This window comes from Salvelinus sp. IW2-2015, linkage group LG2, assembly GCF_002910315.2.
Source record: "Salvelinus sp. IW2-2015 linkage group LG2, ASM291031v2, whole genome shotgun sequence".
NCBI classification, from domain to species: Eukaryota; Metazoa; Chordata; class Actinopteri; order Salmoniformes; family Salmonidae; genus Salvelinus; species Salvelinus sp. IW2-2015.
The window spans coordinates 15,642,074-15,655,676 of record NC_036839.1 but is presented as its reverse complement, the minus strand read 5'-3'; positions in this window follow the sequence as shown (position 1 = coordinate 15,655,676).

The window sequence follows — 13,603 nt, the reverse complement described above, 5'->3', positions numbered from 1 at the left end:
AGGTCATTAGTAAAAATAGAAAACAGTAAAGGACCAAGACAGCTATCTTGAGGTATACCACACTCTCCCTGGTTTCTGTTAGAGAGTTAGCTCTCAATTCACAATATGGCAGAGGATGTAAAGCCCTAAAGCGTGAAACACACCGAGAATCTGACTGCCGATAGACTGCCAATAGGTACTTATCACAGTAGGAGGCCGATCCTTCTCTTGCTAGAACAAAATACGTTCCTGCTGTGTACCGACCTGGCACTGACGTTTTTACTTGTAGTAGCCTACAAGTTGACTTTGAGCCAATCAGAGAGCACCAACCTCCATGCGGGGGAGCCGACAGGAGGGACAAGAAAGAAAAAAAAATAGGGCACTTTTTCCAGTCTAATCCACCCTTTCCATCAGAACTGTTCTAACTAGGGGCCTCCCGGGTGGCGCAGTGGTCTAGGGCACTGCATCGCAGTGCTAGCTGCGCCACCAGAGTCTCTGGGTTCGCGCCCAGGTTCTGTCGCAGCCGGCCGTGACCGGGAGGTCCGTGGGGCGACGCACAATTGGCATAGCGTCGTCCGGGTTAGGGAGGGTTTGGCCGGTTGGGATATCCTTGTCTCATCGCGCTCCAGCGACTCCTGTGGCGGGCCGGGCACAGTGCGCGCTAACCAAGGCGGCCAGGTACACGGTGTTTCCTCCGACACATTGGTGCGGCTGGCTTCCGGGTTGGAGGCGCGCTGTGTTAAGAAGCAGTGCGGCTTGGTTGGGTTGTGCTTCGGAGGAGACTCTAGCTAGCGATGAGACAAGATAGTAATTACTAGCGATTGGATACCATGAAAAATTGGGGAGAAAATTGGATAAAATGTATATATAAAAAATATATATATATAAAATTAAATAAAATTTAAAAAAAAAGAACTGTTCTAACTAAAACAATAAAGCTGCATAATACATGTTTTTTTCTAGAACAAGTCTTTACATCTTTTACGTCTAGCTAAGCAGTTTTGTGCTTGAAGAAGGATTTGTTGTTAGGTTTGATAATGTGCACTAGCTTATTTAGTTTGGTAGCTAGCTAACTAATGTTAGCTTGCTAAATGAGCAAGACAGTCACACACACTTCATATGAAATGAATGGGGTGGTAGCTAAGTGCTGTACAATGCACACAACACTAAATGCTTTACCAAACTATCTATCTGGCTACTGTAGCTTGTAACATTATCATTAAATTACAATGGATTAATTTCCATGAAGCAGCTGCCTGTTGCTGATTGCCGAGAGTCAATGCACTGTCTTTACTTTACCTAGCAAGCACAACAGATAGCTAGCTAGCGACTCATGCTAACCATTTAGCTAACATTAACCAGCTTGCTAAATATTTATCTATGGGCTGTATGCTATTACGGAGAGTGGATTAAATAGTTTATTTGTCATCTTGCTAGCTAGTTATCTAGCTATTCCATCTGGCTAGTATCAACAAGGGCTTTCTACGACAATAGCAACAATAGCGCAGCTAGTTAGCTAACATTGACTAGACCCCTGAAACTCAACTCTGGACCTCGAAGCCAGTTCCACTACAATTTTTACATTGTTCCCGTCTAATCAGGGACTGATTTAGATCTGGGACACCAGTTGGGTGCAATTAGTTATCAGGTAGAACAGAAAACCAGCAGGCTCTGGACCTCGTAGGGTAAGAGTTGAATACCCCTGGACTAGATCATAAAGCAACACCCACGGACATGCATTGCCAAACAACGCTACTGCCACCTTCTGGTTTGGAGTATTTTAACAAGGCTGAGTGGCTGATGACCTCAAGGTATTTGCTGTGTGAACACAAAAGAGATTGACTGCCGGCACTCTGTTCAGAGGTGCTAAGTACTGTTGGCAGGCAAACACTTGACAATCCTACCGGTGTGTCTGAGCTATAACACACAAGCTTTTTCAGCAGCAGATTATGATCGATAATGTCTAACAAAACACCTCCCACAATCTTCTTCTTATCAATTTCTTTCAGCCAATCATCAGTAAGTATTGCTAGTGCCTTACATGTTGAGTGCCTTTCCCTATAAGCAGGCCAACTCTTGTCTTTGGGGGCCCTACGCGAGATTTGGTTGGGGGGCCTGCCAACCAAGCGGACAATATTTTTTTGTGGACCCCTTCTTGACTCGGAGAGAAAAATGTATGTTTTGAAATAAATAACCTACCATTCTACACATTGCCATGTGGCGTAGTCGAGAAAACGTTGCAGTTTTTAAGAAAGTTTTCTGTAGTTCTACACATTTTGCCATTGAGTGGAGAGAAACATTTGCAATTTTATAACAAATGTCATGCAATTTTACAAATTTTACCATGGGGCGGAGAGAAAAATTTGCCTTTTTTTTGCTCATTTTGCCATTGGACAGAGATACATTTTGAGAGCTTTAAAGCTAATTTCCTGCAATTCAACACATTTTGCCATGGGGTGGAGAGAAATGTTTGCCGTTTTAAAGCAAATTTCCTGCAGTTTTACACATTTTGCCATAACTTATGTCATGTTAATTATATCTGAGTGAGAGTGACAAACAAAATCAATGGAGGACCTCTGGAGTTCAGGGGCCATGGGCACCTGTCCTGCGTGCCCAGTCGGTATTCGGACATGATTACTACAACATTTACAAGTTTAGATAACTGGCTAGACTAACTTACCAATCAAATGATTTTTTGCTGACATGGCTAATTGAGTGACTGTCAGTGACTGACAAAACAAGAGAGAAACTGCTGATGCACAACCAAATTTCGAACCCCCCCAAAAATATATACAGTATACTGTATATATACAGTGAGCTACAAAAGTATTGAGACAGTGACACATGTTTGGATGTTTTGGCTCTGTACTCCAGCACTTTGGATTTTAAATGATACAATGACCATAAAGTTAGACTGTCAGCTTTAATTTGTGCGTATTTTCATCCATATTGGTTGAAACGTTTAGAAATTACAGCACTTTTTGTACATAGCCCCCCCCCCCCCCCCATTTAGGTGACCAAACGTATTTTGACAAATTCACTTATATATGTATTAAAGTGTCTAAAGTTTAGTATTTGGTCCCATATTCTTAGCACACACTGATTACATCAGGCTAGTGATTCTACAAACTTGGATGCATTTACTTTTTTACCATTCACAGAAATGAATGGTAAATAATGTATTGTGTCATTTTGGAGTCACTTTTATTGTAAATAAGAACAGAATAGGTTTCTAAACACTGCTACATTCATGTGGATACTACCATGATTACTGCTAATCCTGAACGAATCGTGAATAATGATGAGTGAGAAAGTTACAAACGCACAAGTATCATACCCCGCAAATAATGCTAACCTCCCCTGGTATTGTAATGGTGAGAGATTAGCATGTCTGAGGGTATGATATTTGTGCATCTGTAACTTTCTTAACCATTATTATTCATAATTCATTCAGGATTATCCGTAATCATGGTAGCATCCACATTAATATAGAAGTGTTTAGAAATATATTCTATTCTTATCTACAATAAAAGTGACTCCAAAATGACTCAATACATTATTTACCACTGCTTATGTCGCTTAAGCATGTTGAAAGTCTGTTGTTAACTTGTTTACTGTGAAATGGCATTGTATCTGGGCGAATACCATTTTTTTCAAAAGTTTAAGTTTAAAACAGTTGAGGGTTAACAGTTAAAGGTTGGTAGCATGCTGATTTGAACCAGCTAAAGGTGCTTTGCTATTCTTGGGTAGCGGAATGCCATACTCAGTGATTTTCCATCCAAGTTGTTGTCAGTACAGGTGGTTTGTCATTATTGACACAGTATACATGTGGTCCCGTGTGGCTCAGTTGGTAGAGCATGGCGCTTGCAACGCCAGGGTTGTGGGTTCATTCCCCACGGGGGGACCAGGATGAATATGTATGAACTTTCCCATTTGTAAGTCGCTCTGGATAAGAGCGTCTGCTAAATTACTTAAATGTAAATGTATACAGCAATACTTTTTTCACCTCTTCCACGCTCACTTTACAGAATTCCAAATTACATTGCTTGTCTTTCATTATTTGGTCAGTTATGCATGGATATGAAGGTTCAGAGTTTGTTGTTGGTATGTCATGCCTAAACTTGCTAATCTTGCCAATGAAAAAAGCATTAAAGTAGTTGGCAATATCAGTGGGTTTTGTGATGAATGCGCCATCTGATTCAATGAAAGATGGAGCTGAGTTCGCCCTTTTGCTTGGGCCGGGCCAATACCAGTATTGCGATACTCGTTAGAATGTTGGCAAGGAAACAAGACAGAAAGCGGATTTCACTTCTTTAGGAAAACAGCTGTAATGTTGGAAACAAACATCATTATGTGTCACACCCTGGCCTTAGTTATCTTTGTTTTCATTATTATTTTAGTTAGGTCAGGGTGTGACATGGTGTAGTATGTGTTTTTGTATTGTCTAGGGTGTTGTATGGTTTAGGGGGTTAAGTAGAGTAGATGGTTTAGTGTTCAGTGTAGGTGTCTAGGAAAGTCTATGGTTGCCTGAATTGGTTCTCAATTAGAGACAGCTGGTTATTGTTGTCTCTGATTGGGAGCCATATTTAAGGCAGCCATAGGCTTTAGCTGGTTGTGGGTAATTGTCTATGTGTAGTGTTTGTGTCAGCACTATTTATATGTATAGCTTCACGGTCGTCAGTTTGTTATTTTGTTAGTTTGTGTATAGTTGTTCGTTTCTTGGTTTTTCTCTCTTCTTTAATAAAAGAAGATGTATTTTGCACACGCTGCGCCTTGGTCCAATCTCTCTCAAGAAGACGATCGTGACATTATGTTGTCATCCAGAGTCACATGTATTTATTTTCCAAGCTATAGCATACAATATTTTACTTACAGCAGGTTTTTTAAGGACCAAAGAGATTGCATTGTGTTTTCGTTTTTGCCATGGAAAAAAATATTGTGAGACTGTTATTGTCCCGGCCCTACTTTTGACCCAAAAGTAAGCTACTTTAGTGTAGATTTGACCATGTGTTTTAGGTTATTGTCCTGCTGAAAGGTGAATTCATCTCCCAGTGTCTGGTGGAAAGCCGACTTAACAGATTTTCCTCTAGGATTTTGCCTGTGCTTAGCCTCATTACGTTTATTTTTATCCTGAAAAACTCCCCATTCCTTAACGATTACAAGCATACCCATAACTTGATGCAGCCACCCCATGCTTGAAAATGTGGAGAGTGGTACTCAGTAATGTATTGTATTGACCCCAAACATAACACTTTGTATTCAGGACACAGTTAATTGCTTTGCCACATTTTTTGCAGTATTACTTTAGTGTCTTGTTGCAAACAGGAATAATGTTCTGGAATATTTTTACTCTGTACAGGCTTCCTTATTTTCACTCCGTCAATTAGGTTAGTATTGTGGAGTAACTACAATGTTTTTGATCCATCTTCAGTTTTCTCCTATCACAGCCATTAAGCTTTGTAACTGTTTTAAAGTCACCATTGGCCTCAAGGTGAAATCCCTGAGCGGTTTCCTTACTCTCCGGCAACTGAGTTAGGAAGGATGCCTGTATCTTTGTAGTGACTGGATGTATTGCTACACCATCCAAAGTGGTGTAGCAATATATCCAATACATCCAACTACAAATACCTAGGTGTCTGGCTAGACTGTAAACTCTCCTTCAAGACTCATATTAAACATCTCCAATCCAAAATTAAATCTAGAATCAGCTTCCTATTTCGCAACAAAGCCTCCTTCACTCACGTTGCCAAACATACCCCCGTAAAACTGACTATCCTACCGATCCTCATCTTCGGCGATGTCATTTACAAAATAGCCTCCAACACTTTACTCAGCAAACTGGATGCAGTCTATCACAGTGCCATCCGTTTTGTCACCAAAGCCCCATATACCACCCACCACTGCGACCTTTATGCTCTCGTCGCCTGGCCCTCGCTACATATTCGTCGCCAGACCCGCCGGCTCCAGGTCATCTATAAGTCTTTGCTAGGTAAAGCTCCGCCTTATCTCAGCTCACTGTTCACCATAACAACACCCACCCGTAGCACGCGCTCCAGCAGGTATATTTCACTGGTCATCCCAAAGCCAACACCTCCGTTGGCCGCCTTTTCTTAACGAATTGCAAAAATCGCTGAAGTTGGAGACTTATATCTCCCTCATTAACTTTAAGCATCAGCTATCTCAGCAGCTTACCTATTTCTGCAGCTGTACACAGCCCATCTGTAAATAGCCCATCTAATCTACCTACCTCATCCCCATATTGTTTTTATTAACTTTTTTGCTCTTTTGTACACCAGTATTTCTACTTGCACATCATCATTTGCACATCTATCACTCCGGTGTTCATTTGCTAAATTGTAATTACTTCACTACTATGGCCTATTTATTGCCTTACCTTCCTACGCCATTTGCACACACTGTATATATACTTTTTCAATTGTGTTATTGACTGTACTTTTGTTTATTCCATGTGTAACTCTGTGTTGTTGTGTCGCACTGCTTTGCTTTATCTTGGCCAGGTCGCAGTTGTAAATGAGAACTTGTTCTTAACTGGCCTACCTGGTTAAATAAAGCTGAAATAAAAGATTTTAAAATTTAAAGTGTAATTAATAACTTCTCCATGTTCAAAGGGATATTCAAAGTCTGTTTTTTTACCCATCTACCAATAGTTGCCATTCTTTGCGAGGCATTGGAAAATCTCCCTGGTCTTTGTGGTTGAATCTGTGTCCTTACAGATAATTGTATGTGTGGGGTATAAAGATGAGGTAGTCATTAAAAAATCATGTTAAACACCATTATTTTACACAGAGTGAGTCCATGCAACTTATCATGGGATTTGTTAACTAAATCTTTGTTCCTGAACTTATTTATGTTTTTCATAACAAAGGGTGTCACGTTCCTGACCTTATTTCCTTTGTTTAGCCTTGTTTAGTTGGTTAGGACGTGAGCTGGGTGGGCATTCTATGTTATGTGTTTCTATGTTGGGTTCATTCAACTAGCCTGATATGGTTCTCAATCAGGGGCAGGTGTTTTACGTTTCCTCTGATTGAGAACCATATTAAGGTAGGCTGTTCTCACTGTTTGTTTGTGGGTGATTGTTGCTGTGTCTGTGTTTGTTTCACCACACGGTACCGTTTCGMTTCGTTCCTACCTGTTCGTGCGTTCATGTTTTATGTGTTCTCAAGTTCAGGTCTGTTAACGTCGTTTATTATTTTGTAGTTTGTTCAAGTGTTTTTTCGTCTTCGTTATTGTTATTAAAATTATTATGTATTCAACCCACGCTGCGTTTTGGTCCGATCCTTGCTCCTCTTCAGACGAGGAGGAAGACGACCGTTACAAAGGGATTGAATATTTATTGACTCAAGACATTTCATCTTTTCATTTGTAATTAAATTGTAAAAAAAATGTAAAACATAATTCCACTTTTACATTATGGGGTATAGTGTGAAAAAATAAATATTTAATCAATTTAAAATTCAGGCTGTAACACAACAAAATGTGGAAAAAGTCAAAGGGTGTGAATACTTTCTGAAGGCACTGTATATCAGTGCATGCGTAACAACCTAACCATCACGAAACTTCTATTTGATCAAATAAGCCTCACATAGCGAATTAGCAATTACATTTCTTGTTGACCAAATTCTACACTCTCATTGACCTACATATAAAAATTCCTCACTTCGTGGGCTTGTTTTCGTGGACATATATTGTGCGGAGTTAAACCTTTCACTTTGCCTCTTCCTTTCTGGTCAAGAGATTTGGGCCAGTAACCGAAAGGTCGCTGGTTCGAATCCCCAATCCGACTAGGTGAAAAATCTGTCATTGTGTCCTTGGGCAAGGCACTTAACCCTAATTGCTCCTGTAAGTCCCTCTGGATGAGAGCGTCTACTCGTTGTCGGTAATCAGGCCTACCACTGTTGTGTCATCAGCATACTTAATGATGGTGTTGGAGTCATGCTTGGCCACGTAGTCATGGGTGAACAGGGAGTACAGGAGGGGACTAAGCATGCACCCCTGAGGGGCCCCAGTGCCGAGGATCAGCATGGTAGATGTGTTGTTGCCTACCCAGGGCGGACCATCTGGAAGTCAAGGATCCAATTGCAGAGGGAGGAGTTTAGTCCCAGGGTCCTTAGCTTCGGGATGAGCTTTGTGGGCACTATGGTGTTGAACGCTGAGCTGTAGTCAATGAACAGCATTCTCACATAGGTGTTCATTTTGTCCAGGTGGGAAAGGGCAGTGTTGAGTATGATTGAGATTGCGTAATCTGTGGATCTGTTGGGGGGGGTATGCGAATTGGAGTGGGTCTAGGATTTTCGGGATCATGGTGTTGATGTGAGCCATGACCAGCCTTTCAAAGCACTTCATGGCTACTGGCGTGAGTGCTACGGGGCGGTAGTCATTTAGGCAGGTTGCCTTCACTTTCTTGAGCACAAGGGACTATGGTGGTCTGCTTGAAACGTGTAGGTATTACAGACTCGGTCAGGGAGAGGTTTAAAATGTCAGTGAAGACACTTGCCATTTGGTCAGCGCATGCTCTGAGTACACGTCCTGGTAATCTGTCTGGTTCTACAGCCTTGTGAATGTTGACATGTTTAAACGTCTTGCTCATATCAGCTAGGGACTGCGTGATCACACAGTCGTCCGGAATAGCTGGTGCTCTCATGCATGTTTCAGTGTTGCTTGCTTCAAAGCGAGCATAAAAGGCATTTAGCTCCTCTGGTATGCTTGTGTCACTGGACAGCTCACAGCTGGTTTTCCCTTTGTACAAGTTATTGGTGGTTGAAAATTCCTTGTGCCAAACAGTAGGCTACCCATCTAATAATGCCTATCAGCCAGCTGGAAAAGAGAAATGGTCAGTTGTTATTAGCTTCTATAGCCACAAAGTCATAAACCCCGCCCATTTCTACAATTTCTGTTCTTAAAATGTGGTTTCAAACCTAACCTTAAACACACTACTAACCTTATGTCTAACCCTATGCTAACAACCTGTCTCTACATTATTTTCAACCTAACTTCCGTTTCTCCTCAAAAACATAAGTGGGAACTCTGCTCAGGCGTCTTTCTACGTCTGCTATGTTAGATTAGCCTAACCCTAACCCTAACCTTAAGTTATGACCAAAAAGTACATTTTGGTAGCCAATTTTGACTTTGTGGCTGTGGAATCTGACTTTGTGGCCATAGATGCAAGTGGAAACCGTAATGGTCTGTCAAGGCGATATTTTTAATAGCTAGCCTAATGCATTTCACATTGTGTTGAGCTGCTGAGAATACCTCCTGAAGGCCAGAAGGAGCATCAGTCATTTCCCAGGAAAGACAGTAGACGATAAAGGGGAACTGCACCCGTTGATTTGGCCTTTTTTTTCTTCTTGTTCCTCAAGAAATGTGGCCATGACAGAAGCCAAAAGGGAGTTGGCTTCGGGGTGTGGTTTGATGTGGGTGTTTCTTGGGTGTGTCCTTGCCACCACCAAGACACACCCATCTGTCAGAACCTTGCCCACAGCTGTTCCCCCCCACTCAATCACAACAAACAAACATACTGCAGGTTGAGTTCAATAACTACAGCATATGTTGAGATGACGGAGGAAGCTTTGAATAGGTCGGTATCCTACAGAGTAATATGAGAAGAATGCGATTGCTGAATTTATGTAGATATTCTAAACTAAGTGTTTTGATAACTTTCTAAATGTAGTGTGAGTGTTGCAACTGAGGGCAGACAATTTTTACACGCTAAGCGCTTCAGCACTCGGCAGTCCTGTTCTGTGTGCTTGTGTGGCCTACCACTTTGCAGCTGAGACATTATTCTTCCTAGACCTTTCCACTTCACAATAACAGCACTTACAGTTGACCTGGGCAGCTCTAGCAGGATATAAATTTGACTAACTGACTTGTTGGAAAGGTGGCATCCTATGACGGTGCCACGTTGAAAGTCACTGAGCTCTTCAGTATGGGCCATTCTACTGCCAATGTTTGTCTATGGAAATTTCATAGGTGTGTGCTCGATTTTATACACCTGTCAGCAACAGTGTGGCTGAAATAGCCGAATCCATTCATTTGAAGTATCCACATACTTTTCGATAACTTTCAAAATGTAGTGCCAGGTCCACGTAGAATAAACAACTCTTTACATAATACCATACTGTAGAAGCAGTGTTCTGCTAATATAACAATGTGCATCTTTCATTGTCATTCCCAGCCGATACAGATACTGTGCCTGTCGGCATTTTGTCTGGTGGTAATGGGGCTACCTTGTCAAACATGTCAGAGTGGTCATATACCTTCCTGTGTGGTGTCCCATATACAACAGGAGTTCCCTGGTTCTGATGTAGAATACACAGGGTTTCTCCCTCCCCATATTGACAGATACCATTCAATTAAATAATAAAAGACAACACAAGTAAAAGTTGTGTCAAGTAACATTTTAATGCCGAGTGCCAGGTCTCTCTGCATTCAGAGACATCAATATCAAGCCCATCTGTTAGTCTGGACTTCATCACATCCTCTTGCAAGTCTCCAAGTGCTGGCTCAATAGATGCATCTGTAAAAACATACGCAGTCACTGTTCTATTACCAATGCCAGTTAGGGAGAGGTGATATCTGACACACAAACATACAACACTAGTCAAAAGTTTGGACCACACCTACTCATTCAAGGGTTTTTCTTTATTTTTACATTGTAGAATAATAGTGAAGACATCAAAACTATAAAATAACACATATGGAATCATGTAGTAACCAAAAAAGTGTTAAACAAATCAAAATATATTTTAGATTTTTTTAAAGAAGCCACCCTTTGCCTTGATGACAGCTTTGCACACTCTTGGCACTCTCTCAACCAGCTTCATGACCTGTAATGCATTTAAATTAACAGGAGGGCCTTGTTAAAAGTTAATTTGTGGAATTAACTTTTTAATGCGTTTGAGCCAATCAGCTGTGTTGTGACAAGGTAGGGGTGGTATACAGAAGAAAGCCCTATTTGGTGAAAGACCAACTCCATATTATGGCAAGAACAGCTCAATAAGCAAAGAGAAATGACAGTCCATCATTACTTTCAGACATGGTCAGTCAATCCGGAAAATTTCAAGAACTTTTAAAGTTTCTTCAAGTGCAGTCGCAAAAACCATCAAGCGCTATGATGAAACTTGCTCTCAAGAGGACCGCCACAGGCAAGGAAGACCCAGAGTTACCTCTGCCGCAGAGGATAAGTTCATTAGTGTTAACTGCACCTCAGATTGCAGCCCAAATAAATGCTTCACAGAGTTCAAGTAACAGACACATCTCAACATTAACTGTTCAGAGGAGACTGCGTCAATCAGGCCTTCATGGTCGAATTTCTGCAAAGAAACCACTACTAAAGGACGCAAATAAGAAGAGACTTGCCTGGGCCAAGAAACACCAGCAATGGACATTAGACCAGTGGAAATATGTCCTTTGGTCTGGAGTCTGAATTTGAGATTTTTGGTTCCAACCGTCGTGTCTTTGTGAGACGCAGATAAGGTGAATGGATGATCTCCGCATGTGTGGTTCCCACCGTGAAGCACGGAGGAGGAGGTGTGATGGTGTGGGGGTGCTTTGCTGGTGACACTGTCTGTGATTTATTTAGAATTCAAGGCACACTTAACCAGCATGGCTACTTCAGCATTCTGCAGCAATACGCCATCCCATCTGGTTTGGGCTTAGTGGGACTATCATTTGTTTTTCAACAGGGAAATGACCCAGCACACCTCCAGACTGTGTAAGGGCTATGTGACCAAGAAGGAGAGTGATGGAGTGCTGCATCAGATGACCTGGCCTCCACAATCACCCGACCTGAACCCAATTGAGATGGTTTGGGATGAGTTGGACCGCAGAGTGAAGGAAAATCAGCCAACAAGTCCTCAGCATATGTAGAAACTCCTTCAAGACTGTTGGGATAGCATTTCAGGTGAAGCTGGTTGAGAGAATGCCAAGAGTGTGTAAAGCTGTCATCAAGGCAAAGAGTGACTAATTTGAAGAATCTAAAATATATTTTTATTTGTTTAACACTTTTCTGGTTACTACATGATTCCATATGTGTTATTTCATAGTTTTGATGTCTTCACTATTATTCTACAATGTAGAAAATAGTAAAAATAAAGAAAAACCCTTGAATGAGTAGGTGTGTCCAAACTTTTGAGTAGTACTGTGTACTATGTTGAAGTTAGAACAAGTCAGACTAAACCTACCTAATTCTAGTTTCCCCATCGACAACCGTTGGTGAGCAGGCAACAGGTGAGGCTGGAGGTAAGGTCTTTGCCAGCGCCCCATTAATGGGCATGGCAGCATAGATCAGCCCCTGGCCCCTCATCAAAGATACTGGTCGTTCAAACACAAACACACACACAGAGCACTGACTACATTATCAATGTTTATGATTTGCATGGTGGAACCAACCTGATCACTGCATTCACCTTTCTATTTCACTTCAGATATCATGATATGAAAATAGAATGGTAAACGCAGAGATAAGGCTGGTTCCACCAGGCTAGGTTATGAAGTCATGAAGTTTATGAATTTAGAAAAAACTCAAAACTGTTTTGTCCTTTGACCAGGTCAAATGTCACCATCCTGATTCAGGTGTCCTCCCAGCAAGGGTATGTCTGGGTGATGCTGAGTGTGATGCTGAGGGTCACCTTGCTGGTCTTCTCTATGTTGCATGTTCGGCAGCAAACTGGACATCTCTCGAACAACTGCAGCAGGCGTTCCTCATCTAATGAGGTGGTGTTGACTGGGAGGGCCTGTTACAGGGTGATAAAATAGACAGCCAAGTGGCAAATTGCATTTTCTTATTAAGAAAGGACAATTCTTTTTGATAATGCACTTCACAACCAAAATTAATCTATAACTTGTATATGCTTGGTTGGGTTATTAACCTACTAGTTTACAGTGGCGACGTGTCATTCAGAGCCCCACCTGTTTTGAGCCCCACCTGTTTAGCAAAAAACATGTTTTTTCCCCTTGCTTTGCATGTTATTTTGGCATGAATACATGTCACATATCAGTTTGCAAACAATGTAAAAAATAAATAATCATTGACTCAATAAAGCCGCATACAAACATGGTCTCTTTTTGCTTTCTTGAGTAAGGCAGCTCCAAAATGCAGGTGTTTTTGTCTAACTCAGTGCTTTCTGTGGTGGTGGGGCAGTCAGCGGAAAATACAGAGCGTAGGGGTTGGTAATGTTCTCTAGTTGCGCCGTGATTGGCTCAGTGTTCTGTCACTCATGGGGACACTACGTCACCTCAAAATCTACAGGTAGAGCTCGAAAATTCAAGCCCCTTGAGTGCTGCAATAGACTTACATCAGAAGTGCCCATCCAAGGTGGCTCAAGGCCAATGGCCACAGATACAATTGTTAAATCACGTTATATCTACTGTAGCTTTGATTGGACTGATCATGTCAACATCATACTTTCAAAATCTTAGCTAGCATGCAGTCATCATCATGCATCAAGTCGGCAATCTACTGGCAAATCCTTTTCAATCCTTGTCATATGAAGAGAAATTATAGATAAAAACGTATCGGCGCTCATCGGCCATAAAATGTTCAAGTTGGAAATTGCAAATTCAACAATGAATGCTAAGGCGTCACTGCAGCACCGGGTTCGATCCC